Below are 20,542 nucleotides of genomic sequence, written 5' to 3'. Positions count from 1 at the left end.
TAAGTCACTACTGTGATTATCTTAAAAATAATAAATTTCTATATTAATTTGGAAAAATATCAACTAATTTTATTAAAATCTTATTAAATATGCTGTGCAAGCTACAACTCTGACTCTATGGGTAACAGTTTGATGACTATTACATAGTCAAGAAGATAAGTTAAAATAGAAATTTTATTAGAAACAAATATGCCAACCATGTCTGCACTTCTCCCAAACTGCATCAGTCAATTATGGGGCGGTATAGAGTGTGCCCAGCTTTGTATGTGTCATTAATATTTTTTTACTCCTAATTTTTGGTGAAATTAATTTCTGTTTCTTTACAATTTACCTTTAGTAAATTCCTTTTTTTCCTTACTGATTAAGGTATTACATATGTGTCCTTATTGCCCCATTGGCCCCCCAGTTAGTTTATACATTTCAGCTAAAAGCTCCAAGGCATTGCATTATTTCATCTTTCTCATTCTCCATTTTATCTTCTGTAGAAAAGCATCAGGCTAGTGGTTAAGAATATAGGTTTCAAGGTCAAGGGGCCATGGTTACAATTTTTGCCCCTTGATCACTGTTTTAGTTTTGTCATGTCATTTAACATCACTAAACTCTGTAATCTGTAAAATTGGGAAAGTCAGTGGACTTTATATTAGGTTTTCATAGGATTAAACAGTCTTCATAGTATCTGGCATTGCGAGAGCACTAAGTTAAATATTAATTCTTTTTTAATTTCCAAACCCTATAACTAAAATGTGACTTAACCAAAAGCATGTAATCCCATGGTAACTAAGATAAACTTCTGGTGAGCTTTTTAATGCTAATAAACATTGTTTGAATTTTTAGATTATTTAGAGATGTGACACTGAAAAGTATATAAAACATGGATGTCAATTATTTGCCCTACTAACTCTTTTTAAAGAGTATGGTTATTTTATTAGTGTGACAAGTGCATGGATTTTGTCCATTCTTTCTTTTATCAAGATGGGCTTTGTGAATTTTTATTGTTGCTCATAGGAGGGTTGAATGGCCCACCATCAGACATGGTAGTGACAGAGCCTTCCACAAGATGGTGTCGTAAATTTCTTTGCTTTAGTAACTAACAACTTGTAATTTTACATACTTAGAGGAAAATAAGAATGAAACTTACGTTTTACAATTAATCTAGTGTTTTGCAGTAGTGTGTATTTTTAGAAGAATCGCTTTGGTCCCGCTCCCTATGTCTTAGGGACCAAAATATAAAGGACACTAGCATGGTCTTCTTCACAGGAGTTTACCTCAGTATTTCACATCCTATACGTGCTTTCTAAATATGTTTTCACTCACCAGATGCTGACAGAAGTTGTACTTTATGCTTAGTACAGTGTTTGATACTGTCTACAATTCAAAAAGCTGGAAACATGAAATTAAAATCCTATATAATAAAAGGCTAATATGCAAATCGACTGAACTGCGGAACGACTGGTTGCTATGAGGCGCACTGACCTCCACGGGGCAGACGCTCAATGCAGGTGCTGCCCACTAGTGTTCAGTGCACTCTCACAGGGGGAGCACTGCTCAGCCAGAAGCCGGGCTCACAGCTGGCAAGCACAGTGGTGATGGTCGGAGCCTCTCCCGCCTCCGTGGCAGCACTAAGGATGTCCAACTGACAGCTTAGGCCCGCTTTCCACGGGGAGCGAGCCTAAGCCGTCATTCGGACATCCCCCGAAGGCTCCTGGACTGCGAGAGGGCGCAGGCCAGGCTGAGGGAATGCCCCACCCCTCCCCCGAGTGCACAATATTTGTGCACTGGGCCTCTAGTGTTAATATAAGAGGATGGAGGCTATGCACAGAGGTTGGAAGTAATGGGTCACAGAGGTAAGTTAGTCCTCCTGTTCTTGGTGAAGAAAACAGCTATTCTTTCAAGCCCTTTTCTTTCCCACATAGAACTCTGAAGTTCTAGCAAAGCTGTGGACAGTTGTTTCTTTCTTTCTTTCTTTCTTTCTTTCTTTCTTTCTTTCTTTCTTTCTTTCTTTCTTTCTTTCTATTATTTTTTTTATTGATTTTTTACAGAGAGGAAGGGAGAGGGATAGAGAGCTAGAAACGTCAATGAGAGAGAAACATCGACCAGCTGCCTCCTGCACACCCCCTACCAGGGATGTGCCCGCAACCAAGGTACATGCCCTTGACCGGAATCAAACCTGGGACCTTCCAGTCTGCAGGCCGACGCTCTATCCACTGAGCCAAACCGGTTTCGGCTGTGGACAGTTCTTAAACTCAGATAAATGTGTGCCAGCTCCTAAGTGAGTGTTGTGACCCAAACAGAAATTATCCACCACTCTGTCCTCGCCATGACATGGAACTTAGCTGTAGGCTTTAGAGTTAATTCACACATTGTTAAAATACTGGTTTTTACCTTAAAAAGTGGTGTCCTCTCTGAGATTCAAAACTGCCACATTGTTACGAAAGAAGCCATTACTGAAACATAAAGTTTTCTCTTTCAAGTTCACAAGTGCCTTTCCTGCTTCCTTTCCTTCTAGATATAGGTCCCCTGAGCTGCATTGTAAGGTGTAATCTTTTCTCGTGGCATCATCTAAATACAGTAAGCCCCAGTGCAAACAGACGGTCGGTGTGATCATTTTTAACAGCCCTGGAGATGCCCATATGCTATTCGGTAATGTGGCATCTGCATGGCCCTTTAGCTGTGGAGTGTACTTTAAACATAAGCAATTTTAAGCAACAAGGTGTCAAACCATTCATCCATGTGAGGTAAATCAGTGCTTTGGCAGCCCTGAGTACAATCAGTGAAAATCCTTAGAGTGCTATTAACCACCCATCTTCTGCAGGCACACAGCATGTTCTTTTAATAAAGTTACATAATTGTGCCTCCAAGTAAAAAAAATAAAAATGTGCGGTAAAATAGTCATTCCGTTAACATTGGGGTCACTAAGTCACTGCTGTACCAGCATTTCTCACCAATGATGCAGGGGAGCATTCATCTGGCTCTTCACAGTGCTTTGTATCCTACTCTCGGCCAAGTCTAATTTAGACACATTCTATATGAATAAGTAAATAGAATAAGAAAAGTTTAATTAAATTAATTCGGAGATACCTAGAGTAGTCTTTGATTCTTTTGTCTTGAATCTCTAACTAAAACCAAAAATTGTATTACTGTTCTAATCTGTATGTCCTTTCTTTTTTCTTTTAATCCTCTTGCATCCTTGAATCTTTAACAAATCAAAAAGAGATATAACATGTAATAATTACTAGTATATCCTGGTAGGCACATTACTGAAAAAAGTTGATGCTCAAAATAATTTGTGAGACAATTTACCCAGTAAGCAACATTACCAAAAGAAGGTAGAAAATGGCTGAAACTGGTAAATATTTTATGGTTGTCCTGTTAAACGTTCACGTATTTGTTCACATTGGTTTATGGACCCACCCAATCATAAGGAGAAGCACATTCACTCATTTACTCATGTAGTATTTATTGACTACCTACTATGTGTCACACACCGTGTTACATTCCAAAAGATATAGCAGCGAACAAAACAAAAATGCTTGAGCAGGGACTTATATTCTAGTGGTAAAAGAGAGAAACTAAAGGAACACATAAATATACATTAGATAATGATCAGTGCTGAGGAGGAAAATAAAGACGGGACAAGAGATAGAGACTAAATGATGGGAAAGAGATTGTAATTTTCACTAGAATGAACCTGAATGGCATTGTGACAAAGTTAAATTTGAGCAGATAGTGAGATGACGACAACAAAGGCAGTGATGTAAATGTAAGGTACGGGTAAACAGAGCAAAGGAGTCAACCAATCCAAAATCCTTGCGGCAGAAGCTATCCTAAGGTGAAGAAAAGATTGATGTGGTGGGATCTTAAGGCGGGAGAGAAAGAGTGGAGTAGCGGTCAGAGGCAGAGGTGGCCCACAGTAAGCCTAATAAGCCATTGGAAGAACGTGGGGTTTTGCTCAGAATCAGGAAGCTACCGGAGGGTTTGGAATAGAAGAGTAATGTGATCTAATTCATATTTTAGAACATTTTAAATTTCTAGCTAGTCTGTTGAGAATAGGTAGTGTGTGTGTGTGTGTGTGTGTGTGTGTGTGTGTGTGTGTGTGTGTGTATGCACACAGTAGCAAGGATAGAAGGAAAGAGATGTAATGAAATAATACAAGTAAAAAAAATATGCTATTTTGGAACAGGGCAGTATAAAGTGGCCTGTTTGGGATATACCTCAAAGGTAGAGTCCACTTTATTTGTTAAAATATTGGGTAGGTGTGTGAAAGAAAAATCAGGTATTATTCCAAGATTCTGGCCTGAACAACAGGAAAGATTGATGCTAAGACTGAGAAGGAAGACTACAGGAGAAGCAAGTTTTGTGCAAAAGATGAGAAATTCAAGGTTAGTAACATTATTTAAAATGCAGATAGAGCCAGGCCGGTGTGGGTCAGTGGCTGAGCGTCAACTTATGAATGAGGAGGTCATGCATGGTTTGAATCCCAGTCAGGGCACATGCTCGGGTAGTGGGTTCAATCCCCAGTGTGGGTGCAGGAGGCAGCCAATCAATGATTCTCTCTCATCATTGATGTTTCTACTGCTCTCTCCCTCTCCCTTTCTCTCTGGAATCAATAAAAATATATATTTTGTAAAATACTGATAGAAACCTGAGGTGGAGATGTAAGTTTAAGACTAGAGTTTTTGGAAGCAGTCTAGGTTGTAGATTAAAAATAAGTGCAAAGAATCAGCACATAGTTGATATTTAAAATTATTTACAAGGTGAGTGAAATACAGAAGAAAAAGGTCCAAATACTGAGCCTCAGGCTTGCCAACATAAGGAGGTAGGAAATATGAGGAGGAAAGAGCGAAGGAGGCCAAAAAGAAGCAGCTGGCAAAATAGGAATTAAGCCAATAAAGAGTGGTATCCTTGGAGCCCGTGTATCAATCAGAGTTGAACCAGAGAAACAGAACCAATAGGAAGTATATATTATGATATTTGTTGCAAAGAATTGGCTTATGTGGTTGTGGGGGATAGCTTGGCAAATCCAAAATCTGCTGAGCTGGCTGTTCGGAAGAGCAGGCAGGGGCCGAAGATGGAGTCCGCAGCTGAAATTATTTCTCCTCCTCTTTTCCTTCCTGTCTCTCCTCCTCCTCCTCCTGGCTTTATCCTTGTTTCCCTCCTTCTCCCTCTTCCTTTTATTCTTCAGAAAATCCTCACTTTTGATATTAGGACCTTTCTACTTGTAGAATCAGGCCCATTTAGAGGATCTAGGATAATCTTCCTCATTCAATGCCAAGTTTTTTTTAGACTTGAATCACATTTTCACAAAACACCTTGATTGGTGTTTGCTTAAGTAACTGGTAGTATGTCCTAGATACATCCTATAAAACGTTTCATCACACCAACCAAGGAAGAAAAAGCAGGGAGTGGTCAATATGGCAAATAGTGAATGAAACTTGAGTAGATTGACTATTGGGTTTAGCTGCTAGAAGGTTATTTGTGAATTTGATTATAGCAAAATTTTTAGCATGTTTTGTTTGTTTCCTATGGCTGCTATAACAAATTACCATGATCTGGGTGACTTAAAATCACACAGATGTATTTACTTCATGTTCTGGCAGCCAGAAGTTAACCATTGGATTCACTAGGCTGAAATAAAGGTATCAACAGGCCACACTCCCTCTGGCATCTCTAAACTGCCTCTTCCAGCTTCTGGTGTCTGCCAGCATTCATTTGCTTGTAGTGGCACCAAGCCCTCTATCTCTACTTCCATAACCACATTACCTTCTCTCTGTGTGTATCAAGCTTCCCTCTGCCTGACTCTTATAAGGAAACTAGAGGCCTAGTGCATGACATTTGTGCACTGGGCAGGGGGGGCGGGGGGAGGTGGAGGTTCCCTCAGCCCAGCCTACGCCCTCTCAGAGTCCAGGACCCCTCCCAGAATGTCCTTAGCGCTGTTCCAGAGGCAGGAGAGGCTCCCGCCGCTGCCACTGCACTCACCAGCTGTGAGCCTGGCTTCTGGTTGAGCTGTGCTCCCCCTGTGGGAGCGCACTGACCACCAGGGGCAGCTCCTGCATTAAGCATCTGCCCCCTGGTGGTCAGTATGCATCATAACGACTGGTTGTTCCACCGTTCATCGAATTGCATATTAGGGTGTTATTAATATAGGACATGATTGGATTTACCCTCATCCTCCTCCAGTATAATCTTCCCAGGTCAAGACTTTTAATTTAATCACATCTTCGAAGTCCCCTTTTCCTTTTAAGGTAACATTTATAGGTTCATCCTGATATCTTTAGTTGGTTTTTGTTCAACCTACTACAGAGGCAATGCCTGACTGGAATGGATCCACTATTTTACAATGTTTCTGTAAAGGGAAGCAAAATAATGAGACAATGGCTGAAGGAAGGGTAGAAATTACACCCCAAGTCACACTGACAGAGCTTTTGTTCTTTACACACAAATGTTCTTCAAAGAAACATAAGGGATTTCAATTTTGTTCTCTAGTTATACATGCCCATTCATTTCTCTTACATGTTTAACCAAAGCACCTATGGTAGGTTAATATCACTGTTTACTGTGCTGTGAAGAAAGTTTGAATGTATCTGATAGCATGAGAACTAACCATCATGAACCTGAATAATATTTGAAAGTTATCAAATTATGAGCTAAAATAGATACTATAGTTCTTCAAAAGATAAATGAACATAAATCAAGTAATTTTTAAAAAAAATATCAAAATTACCATTGTGTGGCTGCAAAATAAAAGTACATGGGTATATACCAGGAACACAGGAAGATTTCTTTTTTTTTAACTTTTGCCTTGCAAGGTTAAATCTTTGTTCTCAAAAATTTATTTTGAAAGCATTGCATGCATGTATTCAGTTTGGCCTACAAATCATATTTGTTATCATATATGAATGTGATTTCTCCTATATGTATTGTATTCAACAACTTTGGATTATTTTTTTACTTTTACATTCTTAAAATAGGTAAATTGGAGATGCCAATTAAAAAATAAATTTCCATGTATTTGTCTCCTTATTTGCTTTCCAAATCATTTAAGCCCCTTTCTGTCTGTGGCCATATAATATAAAATGTATCTGGAGGAAAAAGGAGCTGATATAAAATTAATGTCTTACTTTTCTTTCATAACTCACAGCAATGTCTAGGAAACTTTAATTTATTCTGAATGCCCATTTCTATTGTGCATGGACTACCTGGCACAGGGCACTCAAGAACAGTACCTTATACATGAATAGGTGCTCAATAAATACTGAATGAGTGATTGATATGGTGTAGCAACTTAAAAAGAATATTTCTTTTTAGAAAAACCTATGATCAAAGATTTTGCCTGCCAGAATTTGTCTTGTTATACTCCGAAACAGTACAGTATAGTGGTGAAGACTTCAAACTCTAAAATGAGACAGACCTGCTCATTTTAAGTATTCCTGATTTGTGCTTTATCAAATTTGTGGACTAGGGCTAATTATTTTATGTTTCTGGTTCTTAGTTTCCCAATCTGATAACCTGTGTTCTCTAACTTACTTACTTTTTAAAAAAACAGCTAGGATAATGCCAATGAAGAACAGAATATCATTGAAGATACATAGTAATGTCTAATATTTTTAAAAAATGTATTTTATTGATTTTTTACAGAGAGGAAAGGAGAGGGATAGAGAGTTAGAAACATCGATGAGAGAGAAACATTGATTCAGCTGCCTCTTGCACACTCCCTACTGGGGATGTGCCCGCAACCAAGGTACAAGCCCTTGACTGGAATCGAACCTGGGACCCTTCAGTCCTCAGGCCGACGCTCTATCCACTGAGCCAAACCGGTTAGGGCATGTCTAATATTTTTATCATCATTTTCATGGATGGGAGTATTTTACTCTGATAGCACAACTAGTATTTTAAAACCTTTTATAACATGAATATTATTCTCTTTCACTTGCCCAATCTTCTGCATGTAATTTATTTGAAGGTCTCTTAAAATTCACTTATCAAATAAGATTGAGTGCAAATGACAAGTAAATGAATATAATATTATCAGATTCTATTAACAATTTTTGCTTTTTCTTTTCCAAACTGTTTCATACCTGGGTGACTCACATTTCTACTAAAGTCCTAGACTTTACCTTTGAAATTCAGATCCTTGTATTTAACTACCTTTTTGCTTTACTATTTAGATATTTCAAAGCAGCATGTTTGATAACACATTTATGATATTCTCATCCCATTTTTCCCCAAATATGCTCTTCTTTAAATGAACATTTAAATATATATATACACATTTTATTGATTTCAGAGAGGAAGGTAGAGGGAGAGAGAGACAGAAACATCAATGATGAGAGGAAATCACTGATTGGCTGCCTCCCACACGCCCCACACTTGTGATCAAGGCCACAACCCGGGCATGTGCCCTGATGGGGAGTTGAACCGTGACCTCCTGTATCATAGGTCTACGCTCAACCACTGAGCCACACCAGCCAGGCTGGTCTTCTTTAATCTTCTCTTTTTTAGCAAATAACCACTATTGTTCATTTAGTTGGGCAAACCATGAATCTAGCAGTTGTTCAAATATATATATTTGACTTACAACATTAGATTAGTTTCAGGTGTACAGCATAACGATTTGTTATTTGTATATATTGCACAATAAGTCTAGTTTACATTTGTTACCATACATAGATACAGAATTTTATTTGTGCGATAAGAACTTTTAACTCTTAGCAACTTTCAATTATTATGCAATACAGTATTATTAACTATATTCACCATGGCAGTTGTTCCTGATGTCTCCTACCTCACCGTCTTACAAAGACCATTGATATTCTCTCTAAATAACCTACTTACAGAATTTATTCCAACCCTTCCTCAGATCTCAATTGAATGACCACTTCTTGAGGAAGCCCCCTTACTGTTCTTTTACCCACGTTTAGATCTTCCTGTCTTCCTGGTATATACCCATGTACCTTTATTTTGCGGCCACACAATGGTAATTTTGATACTTTTTAAAAAATTACTTGATTTATGTTCATTTATCTTTTGAAGAAATATGGTGTCTATTTTAGCTCATAATTTGTTATCCAGAATTTTTGAAATGTCAGTTGGAACCCACTTGGGAGCAGTAAAATCAGATTAATTAATGGATAATGTGAAGTAGTTTTGTTTAATAAAATAGGATAGAATAAAAGAAAGTTATTATATGCTCCAGCTTTTTTTTAGTTTGAACATATTTATGTATTCATGCAATAAGCATTTGTATAGGTGTGTTAATGTAAAATATAGTTTCTACTGTTGATTGTAGCCCAAAATTATAAAGCTGTGAAGGTAGGAACATGATTGATACCTAGTAGACATTGAATAAATATTGTAAAATAAATCTTTTTCCTTCACTGTTACTTAATTTGGTTAGTAGAATTTGCAAATAAGGTGGCATATTTCTATATACACTTTTGAAAAATAATATTAATAATTCACAAGATTCTATAGCTAAAGTTTCTACCTAAATTTAATGCTGCTCAGTAAATGAATATAAATATGGTTAAGCAGCTAAATAGTTCAACTTTTATTATTAATAATTTTTGTAATGTTGTGGTAGATTTAAGTTTTATTCAATTCCCACTCTGATTTAATAATTATTAATTCATCTTTTATTAGTAATCAGATAGAGTGTGTTTTTTTTAAATAATACTGGCAACTTGATACACTCGTTTATTCCACAAATATTAATTGGGTGCCTACTTTATACCAGGCATTCTGCCAGGACCTGGGTATAATAAAATGAATATGATAACCTCAAGGAGACTTACTTCTAAAAACTAATCAATTAATTTCACAAATATCTGTTGAGTACTTATTACATACCAGAAACTAAAATCAGGTATGAATAATACAATGATGAAAAAATATATAAATAGTCTCTGGATCTCTGACCCTGAGACAAGGATTCAAGTTTATATAATTTATCTGAGAAGAGATCCCAGGAAAGAAATACTGGTGGGAAGTGGGGAGTAAGCTAGGGAAAGGAAAGCCCCCAATAAAGAATTTGTTCTCAAGCAAGTTACCACTACAAGTGACTGAAACGTAATCCTGCTGGAAATTCTGGGAACTAGCCTAGAAGTCACTTTAGTTATCCCACCTGATAACTGTCAAATGATTGCAGGCTGTTCCCCAGGGCTTTCCTTCTCAGGTACCTGTGGCCTGCCCTGCAGGTGGTTAAGGTCCTGATGCAGAGTTGCAGGTATTGGCAATATCTCCCTCAAAGTGCATTAGAAAGGTAAGACCTATGGGGAGGATACAGGTAGAGCAACAGTCTCAGAAGGCTAACAGTGTGATGAATGCCTTAGGCTTCCCTATATGAATTCAAGTTATTGTGTGAGTGTGTGAGTACTTTCTGCTATTGTTTGAAACTGAAAAGGGATGACTGTCTTAGTTGACTGATGATCTCCTTTTAGTTGTGTTTCTTCAATATGGGAATTAAATGTCTATTTTTTTTTTAGCTGTATCCTCCTGCAACCTCTATTTTTTAATTATTGAACTATTTTCAATTTATTTAATCATTTTCATTGATCTGTATTGTACCTCCTCTAAGAGTTCCAGGTATTTAAGGCATAGGAATAAAATAATGCGTATAGACAAGTATAAGTTTACTGAGTTTCACAATGTGCCAATAACTGTTAGTAGGTGTACATAATAACCAAACTTAATCCTAACATTCTGAAGTTTTTACAGATATTGCCCTCTTATTACAGATAAAGAAATCGAGGGTGAAAGATTGAGGAAATTGCCCAAAATGTCAGCACTAAGTAAACAATGAGGTCAGAACTCAAACCCAGATCTAATTTTAAAGTGCATGTTTTTTATCAATACTTTATTAACCTCATACACAACCAAGAATAACATGATAAAAAAGTCCACATTTAACTACTATCCCCCAAAGGAAGGGATATCTCTGTACTTTAAATAAGTTCATTGTGTAGTTAGCAAAGAAACTGTTGGTTAGAATTTAGACAAAATATATTATAAATTGTTAAGAATATAGGCCAAGAGGTTAGGATCATTTCATATGGATAGGAATCTCAACTTAAAGCTGTTTGGTGTGGATCCAAGTCAATTAACACCTCTGTATCTCTTTACTTTATTTCTACATAGAATCATAATGCCACCAAACAAAGAATTAGTGCAGGGATTGATGAAATGAGATCACACATGCAGTGTCTTCTCCACAATAAGCCTTCAATTATTGTTAGCCTGAGTTAATAAACACATTATGACAAGAACATCTTCAGAACCATTTGTGCATGCAAAATATTGTATGGCATTGCTTTACATATTAATAACAAAATTAATAGCCTCATTACCAAAATAAAGAAAGAATATAAAGTCTTATAATACTCTGGTATTATAAGCACTGAATAAATATTTGAGTGAATTAATAAAATGTTAGTTGTTTTCCTTGAAGAGGTACACACACTTTGTTAATTTTTGAGAAAATGCTTGCTAAATACAAAAGTCTGAATAACCCTGTGGTTGAATATTGTGTTTTATGAAGAAACTAGTTTAACTTATAAGTGCTTTTCCTGAAGGTAACTATCACACTGATGTGGCAGAATTGTTTCATGTATACACAGGATATTAAAAGATATGTTATCAAGGGTCAAGTTATAATCTATATTAATAAAAGGGTAATATGCTAATTAGACTGGGTCAACTGGGCATCTTCCGGACATCTGACTTCCTTCCAGACAGTTAGGGGACAACTAGGCCAGCAGGGGGGCAGTTAGGGGGCAACCAGGCCAGCAGAGGAGTAGTTAGGAGTGGACCAGGCCAACAGGGAACCAGTTAGGGGGTGACCAGGATGGCAGGGGACCATTTAGGGGGTGATCAGGCTGGCAGGGGACCAGTTAGAGGTGATCAGGCCAGCAAGCAGAGGCAGTTGGGGCAATCAGGTAGTCAGGTAGAGTGGTTAGGGGTGATCATGCAGGCAGGCATGTGAGCGGTTAGGAGCCAGCAGTCCCTGATTGTGGGATCAGGCCTACATCGGAAGTCGGAGATCCCCCGAGGGGTTCCGGATTGGAGAGGGTGTAGGCCAGGCTGAGGGACCCCCACTCCATGCACAAATTTCATGCACTGGGCCTCTAGTAAAATTAATAATGTTCAATGTTTCATCAAAGACATACTTGGCTTTTATTTCCTTTTAAACTTACAGAGCTTGGTAGTAAGGAATGCAATAGGCCCCAGTAGAGTTGGTACTGGCTATGATCTTTGCTAAGGTGAAGTATTTCATAATAAGAAACAAGTATGTTATCCTCTGAAAAGGATGTTAAATGTTTAATTCTAAATTGTTCTTAGTTACCAAATAACCTTTTTAAAATTAATTTTTCTTAATTGTTTAAACACATTTTTATATTTTAACTTGCACTTAACTGGGCATAATAAGCATATCAATTGCTGGACTTTCTAAGTTAAAGAGTTCAGTTAGTCTCTCATTTGTTCCACTTTCAAGTTTAACTCGATATTTGTTAAAAGTTAATCCAAAAATTGGTACATTACAAACAACTAAATAGACTAAAAGCATTGTGATGCTTTATATACATTAAATGCCTTTTTGTATTATTGTTTCCCTTAAAACAATATATTGATGATAGTAACATAGAATACAAAAGAGAAATGGTGGGTACTTTCTTAATAGATTTATTTTAAGATAGCAGCTATTTAACTTGAAGATTCTATTTGATGCTTTATCAAAGTACCACAAAGCTGCTTTTTATTATTATGTAATCCTCTATACTAATAATCTATACTAATAAAAGGGTAATATGCTAATTAGACCAGATGTCTCCCGGACATCCGTCCTGACAAAGCCGTGCCCGGGTGAAGCCGCCCGCGGTCCCAGGCACCTGTGGCTGCAGCCAGCCTAGGAGAAGCCGCCCACGGTCCCAGGTGAAGCTGCCCATGGTCCCAGGTGAAGCTGCCCGCGGTCCCGGGCACCAGTGACTGCAGCCAGCCTGGGAGAAGCTGCCTGCAGTCCCAGGTGCCTGCTGCTGGGTCCAGGAGCCTCTGGGGGTCCCAGGTGCTGGTGGCGGGCCCAGGTCGAGCCACCAGGGGTCCCGGGTGCCTGTGGCCAGCCAGAGGAAGGGAAGCCCAGGTCCCCAGTGCCTGCGACTGGCCATATGGAGGGAAGCCCAGGTCCCAGGTGCCGGGGCTGAGGCAGAGGTGGTTAGAGGCAATCAGGCAGGCAGAGGAGCAGTTAGGGGCCATCAGGCAGGCAGAGGAGCAGTTAGGGGTGATCAGGTCAGCACACAGAGGGGTAAGGGGCTATCAGGCAAGCAGGCAGGCAGGCGAGTGTTTAGGAGCCAGTGGTCCCAGATTGCAAGAGAGATGTCCAACTGCCAAGGGGTTCCGGATTAGAGAGGGTGCAGGCTGGGCTGGGGGACACCCCCCACCACCACCATGCACGAATATCATGCACCGGGCCTCTAGTACAATATATAATTAACTCAGTGCTTATATCACCACAATTATTTGATATGTGTTACAATGTCTCATTATCTATTTATTATTGAATTAGAGTGATTACAGCCACTTCCTTTATTTGTTGTTGTTGTTATTGATGTTGTGAAATATTTACCACTAAAAAATGTTCACTTAGATAATAAATTGTCAATCAGAAAACAAAGGATGGTAAAATAAAACTCGTTAATTAAATCAACATTTATTGAGAACTACGTGCATAAGGCCACTTGGTACAAGCTATGAAGCATACGAAGATGTCACTATGAAATCTAGAATCTAGTAAAGATAACTTAAATAAAATAGACGAGAGGGGCCATGAAATGCACCAATAAAATCTAGAGTTCAGAGGAGGGAAAAATGACTTACAAATGAGAAAACAATGTTTTTTACCCTGAAATAATTAAATTTGTTCTTATGTTTTAATTTTCAACTATGCTTTAACAGTTAGATTTCTTCAATCTCACATCTTGCATTATTAAAATTAAACATTTTATACACGCTGTTCAAAGTATTATAAAGTTAGTGCAAGCTTCCAAATATAAGGTAAAACAGGGTTTAAGTAATTAAAACTTTTGTAATGCTGTCTTCTCTGTAGGTGATAAATGTAGGCAGTCAAATGAGTAAAGCTTAAATTTTATACCATTTCCTTGGAACACACTGTGGCTAAGAGCTCCACAGCACCCAGGGGCCTAAAAGATCTGTGTTCTAGTTCTTGTATATGATTAACTTGCAGAGTAATTTAGTCAAGAAATGCAAATGCAGTGTCCATTTTTTTTTAATTCAGAATTTTAAAATTTTATTACAAACACACACACATACACAGAACTCCAAAAATTTGGAATTACAGATAAATGTTATTTTCAAGTAATTGGACTATTTGTATATATTCATTTTCTCTCTGTTAATGAATGTAAGTATAAAAATCTAACTTTTTAGTGGCTTAGTAATTGAGTATTAACCCATGAGCCAGGAGGTCGCTGTCTGAGTCCTGGTCAGGGCACATGTCTGGGTTTCTGGCTCGATCCCCAGTAGGGGGTGTGCAGGAGGCAGCTGATCTATGATTCTCATCATTGATATTTCTCTCTCTCTCAATCTTCCTTCCTTTCTCTGAAATCAATAAAAATATATTAAAAAAATAAACCATGTTTTTTGCCTATTTCCAAGTAAAACCAACAATAGGTCCAACCTCACAGTATTTTAAAGAGAAATTAATTCTAATGATTACTATTGTTAGGGTACAATCCTAGATGAATATTTCATGATATCGTATAGTCTGACTTTCTGAACAAAAGACTGGCAAAGCTAAAAGGATGATTGAAAGTAAAAAAGTCTTAGCCCTAGCCAGCTTGGCTCAGTGGATAGAGCGTCGGCCTGCGGACCTAAGGGTACCAGTCAATTCCAGTCAAGGGCACATACCTCAGTTGCAGGCTCCTCCTTGGCCCCCGCCCTGGTCAGGGTTCTTGCAGGAGGCAACCAATCTATGTGTTTCTCTCACATCGATGTTTCTCTCTGTCTTTCCCTCTCTCTTCCACTCTCCTTAAAAATCAATGGGAAAATATCCTCGAGTGAAGATTAAAAAAAAAAAAAAAAGTAAAAACGTTTTAGAAGCTAGAGATTGTGTATTGCTCCAGAGAGATTTACAAACTTATCTTCCCCAGAGCTGTTTTTTTACACTCCACTGTGGTAAAGACAGACAACTTCTCCACATGCTAGAGAAGGTTCCTTTACACTGCAGGGCAAGGGTTTCTCTCAGTCCTGGGGGAGGATTGGCCAGTGTGCCATCTGCCCTTTGTGAGTGTGAGTCTCCTGATTCTCCTGTGGTTCATCACCAATATATGCACAGGGTCACATCAGCACTCACCTACACCACCCGTGGGGATTGGGATAAGGAACCGTACTAAGATGCTATGTGAGCAAGTAAATGGTCTGTTCTCTGACCCACAGATTTGTTTTCTGGTAAGAATATCTGTCTACCTACCTATATTTGCCCATCCAGCTCACTATAAACTAATCATCTATCACATATTTCTGGCTTAGATTATTCAGAATTATTTTTAATTTATTTTCTTCCTTCTTAGCTTTCTGTAAGACAAGTAGCCATGATAACTGAAATAGTATGATGATTTCATAAAGCAAATATTGTTTTAAGTTTTATCCATTTTATTTGAAGGTTTTCAAAAAATTTCAAGTTAAGCACATTCATTAATTGAGTTTTTTCATCAATATTTATATTGCATTCACACCTAATGCTTCAAAATGATTATTAAATATTACAAAACAATTTTTAATGTATGCTTTGAAGGAAAACATTTAAAAATGCTATTGGTATTTACATTGAATTACTTAAAAGAAAACATGTATATACTTCAGTTTCACAAAGTCTAAAATTTAACTTATTAATGAATTAATAAAAATATTTAGAAATATTTTCAGAATCAGGACAGTACCTTGAAAAGAATGTTTTAAAACATGTCTGTAAGAGCAAACACTATGAACTGTTTTATATTAACTAGAAATTTAATATATCAGGAAAATTGTAGAAAAAGAATGACACGTAGAGAGTTAAAGCACTAAACAGAGAGACAAGACAGCTACAGGTACAGGATCTTGGCGAGGTACTTTTTTATCCTGAGGAAAAGTAAGCTTCTTTAGGGAAACTGTGATTTGGTCCCTCTTCAGAGCCTTTGATAAGTGCTTTGATGTTCAATAAGAAAGAAAAAAGGATGTTACTTTTGCAAAGAGAACAAAAAAATAATACCAGTTTCAACAAAAGGGCATTGTTTTGTGTACTTTACCACCTACTCTCCAGAATGTAGAGAGACCCTCTTCCTTAAACTAGAGTAAATATATGTTGTTTGAAAACAAATAGGAAAGATATGAAAACAATAAACTAAAACAATAGGATGACACTGCTTTATATATAGTTGGTGGTCAATAATTTTTAAGTTGAATAGAAGTGAAGTAAGTAAGCTACATAGAGGGTGTTATTTACAACCTTATGTTTGTCCTTATGGTAGAATGTATCACTCTAGTGAGAGAGAGATTACAGTATAGTGTGTATGTAAATGAGGATTTTGCAGGAGGGGATGGTTTGCTCAATTTAAACAATGGCATCCAAGAAAGTCATACTGCACTATTCCAGTGGGCTCTTCTCTAAATGTAGTACCGTATTTTCCGGCGTATAAGACGACTGGGCGTATAGAAGATTTTCCTGGGTTAAAAAGTTGTCTTATATGCCGGAAAATATGGTATTTGACAGCTTTGATAAAATGTTTATATTTATAATATGGTGGACTGCTATGGATGCAAAGATCATTTTCAGCAAATTTCTTTAAGATAGATTTGGACAGTAATTGAGTTCTGATAGTTCTGAAAAGTAGGACAGCTGCCTCTTGATATACAGGAGGAAGCCTTGGGACAAAGCCTATAGAAATGACAAGTGTAAGGAGAGCACCTTTCTCCCACAAAGGTGACTGCAGAATGCAGTGTGATAGCATATGAAAGTGAACTTAAATATTTTAAAGATTTCAATGGGATCAATATCCAGAATTTCTGGGTGAATATTTTAAATATGCTAATGTGTGTGAGCCAAAATGAAGATGTGCTGAGTTCCTTAGGAGGGAGGAGATAGGGAGTGAAGGGACAGGCTTGGCTGATGAATCTTGGGTTAGATTAGGGAACTTTTTATGATGTCCCCTCTTTCAGTGCTGAGAGAGGTTTAATTGAATGAAGTGCTGAACCTAACTGTGGGAATGTGAGGGAAATTTTCTGGGAATAGTGTAATTATTTGGATAGGGAAGATACTGAATAGAAAAAAAAAAAAAAAAAATATATATATATATATATATATATATATATATATATATATATATATATATATATATGGAAAATAATGCTAAACCTTTGGAATTTAGAACATAAATAAAAAAGAAATCTCAACCTGAAGACCAAGTTAACCAAGATGATGGACCAGTAGCTGTCAGCATAATTTCTTTTTTAATACTGTTAATGGTGGGTTAGACTTTATTGCCTCTTGTCTATATTATTTTAATAACTTTTCCATGGAATTCTCTGCCTTTGATATAATACATATACAATCCATCCATAAGATTACTTATAGTGTCAAAGTTCTAAATCATAGGAATGATGTATTAATGTTTTGAGGCTCACATGATCCTAGGGCCACATCCTAAGTTCCCCCATCTGGAATTAATCAGTTTCTTGCTTTCCCATAGAACTTGGCCTTGATTTCTAAATCCATAAATGATTTAATCAACATAAACTTTTTACTGGCTTATGTACATGTCTCTTGCATGTGGTTGGTAACTTCAAGGTTAGGAAATTTCTTACCAATATTTATTAGCTTGTGTAACAACAGAACAAGAAAAAAAAGTTCTCTCTTTGAAAAAGAGATAAACCAGAGATCAAAATGGGTTGTGACCACACAAAAAATAGTTTGTGGGGACTGGGTCTAGAGAAAGGCTTTTCTGATTAGGCAGAGACCTGATGGTGATCTTAGAAATAAATTTGTTGAACTTTTCCGAAATTTGAGATTGCTCATTTCACTGACCTCAACAGCTATGTTATGAATCCCTGGATACTATACTGAAGACTGATTAGCAATTCTGGGATACAGTGAGCTGGAAGGGTAAGGGATATGTCATCAAAGAGGAAGAGAATGTGAAAGAAAATCATAATCCATTGTTTAAATTCTAGGGCCTGCCACCTAGCTGTCTCTCCAACCTGCTATTAGCAAGAAGTTAATCAAGGGACATGACTAAATAAAACCTTTCTGAAGAAGCTGCCTTGTATTAGTGATGGAGGTACTAACTTTAAATGAAGATATGGATGTCTTTGTTGCTAGAAAAAAAATGGGTTCTTTCAGTGTCTTGAGAAAAGCTTTCAAAGGTTAAGGTCACACGCATGGGAGTTTAAGTATAGTGACAAGATTTATTGGAGTGAAAGGAAATAATACGCCCTTGGGGGTGTAGAGGGTGAGCAGGCTCTAGTAGCATCGGCCCTGAGATCCTTGTTAATCTTCCATCGCTGGTCTTGGTTTCAGGAACAAGCAGGCTGTGTTTCAAACTGCCCCATCCATTTCCTGGGTCTTCTCTGGGCTGGGCGGGACCCTCCCCTTAAGCTACCCCTTTTCTGGATCTTCTGGGGTTTCCTGCCCTTAGCCTATTAGACCCTTTCCCAGATTTCCTCAGGCTAGACTCCTCCCCTTTATGGTCACCAGTTTGGCTCCCACTGTGCATGCCCCAAAGTCAGGCTTCATCATCTGGCTTCTACAGCCAGTGCACTAAGCTCCCTCTGTGTCATCTTGGTTTCTTCTGCGCATGTGCCCCACTGAAGAATTCCCCCCTCACTACTTTATCCCTCCCCCTGCAATCCTGGCTAGCAGGCAGTGGCTCCCCAGAGGGACTGGAAGCCTGTCCTGCCTGCCGCCTGGGGATTAAGCCCCTTGGGTGGGAGGGTGTGGCTGTCCCTTCCTGGTTAATCAGGTGTAATGTCTGATTCCCTTTGCTCCCTTCCTTTGCCCATAACTAACTACCTACTGCAATACCCTCAGCAGACGGATTATTTTCAAGTTGATATTTTAAAAAAATATTTGCTCCACATGTACTGGTGATAGGAAATAATTTATGATTATTAAAAGTAATATGGAGAGGAGAAGTCAGTTAATTTAGGATTTCATGTTCCTTGTCTTACCTAGAATAAATAGCCTACAAACTGGCAAACTTTATCCCTTTTTTGGGGTTTCTTAATACTCTCTTGTTTTCTTATTTTCCCCAGACCAATGACTCTTAGTAAGTATAATAAAGGCTTAAAATTTACATAGTAAAATTTAAATGAAAACAACCTTGGTTCTTGAACATCCAACCATCTCCAACAGTTCAGTCCTCAATGAAGTTGTTCATGGAAAAAATGTCTCAGTTGTTGAGCAAAACTTCAGTTCTCAACCAGGCAGTCTTTTCATGCTGATAGCAGTATGATTAGTCATGCATCTCTCAGGCAACGAAGGAGAGAAAGAGCAAGTGTGAGTCAGTTTACCGCTAAACCGCATATTGTTATTATCTCAGGAAATTATGTTATGAATATTTTCATGTCTTTTTGCTTTTGTTGCTGCTTTTTATGATCATTTAGCTAATATTTTTAACTAGTAGCCCGTTTGCACGAAGATTTGTGCAATAGACCTTCATTCACCTGGCTGCCTGCACCAGTTTTCTGCCGGCACCAGGGACCCAGGCCTTGGCTGTGGCCACCGCCTTCTTCCTTTCTCAGGGTCGGGGCTTGGCCCCGGGCGGTGGCCTTGGGCTCCGCAGCACCCAACATCCTTGCTAAGGATCGCAGGAGCCGACCCCCAGTGGTTTCCTGCGATCAGTGCAGGCTCCCCGCTGGTGCCCAAGGCCCGGAAAGCCTCGGCCCCTGGGACGCCCAGGAGCGGCGGGAGGGGCGGGATGGGCACGGCCAAGCCCCCCCAGGTGGCCGATCGCCCCCCCCCCGGGACCCCTGGGATGGGCGGGAGGGGCTGGCCACGCCCCCCGGGGTGCCGATCGCCCGGCCACGCCCCCCGGGGTGCCGATGGCCCCAGGCACCCCCGGGAGCGGCGGCATGGGCCCGGCCACTGGGCACCACCATCTTGATCTTCTCAACAGCGGATATGCCACCCAGAGTCCCGCCCCCAGCCTCCTGCCGGCCCAATCGCGGGCATAGCGGAGGTGCGGTCAATTTGCATGTTTCTCTATTATAAGGTAAGATTTTAACCCACCCCTGTGACTCCATGCCTGCCCCCTCCACTCATCCCCTCTGGGACTCCCAGCACCAGCCCCCACCCTGAACAGGGCCCTTCTGCCAGCCAGCAACTGCTGGCCTGTCACCCCCACCCTCCACTGGGCCAGCCTCTCCTCCAGCCATGGTGCCAAGTTAAAGGCAAAAATCTGTACAGGTTAGATGCATCCAGGGTCGGGTGTCCCCATAAGGAGGTCTGTTGCTGCTTATTATTAAACTAGAAGCCCGGTGCACGAAATTCGTGCACGGCGGG

The 20,542-nt window shown here is 38.9% G+C and overlaps 1 protein-coding gene across 2 annotated transcripts in view; it reads left to right on the top strand.

Moving 5' to 3' along the window:
• Positions 1-20,542, top strand: part of GRID2 (glutamate ionotropic receptor delta type subunit 2) — a gene marked incomplete at its 3' end in the record, with an annotated part of 1,404,804 nt that overhangs the window by 886,859 nt on the left and 497,403 nt on the right. The window lies entirely within an intron of this gene.

This window comes from Cnephaeus nilssonii, assembly GCF_951640355.1.
Source record: "Cnephaeus nilssonii genome assembly, chromosome: 1".
Classification (NCBI taxonomy): Eukaryota; Metazoa; Chordata; class Mammalia; order Chiroptera; family Vespertilionidae; genus Cnephaeus; species Cnephaeus nilssonii.
This window is presented reverse-complemented; position numbering and strand designations above follow the sequence as displayed.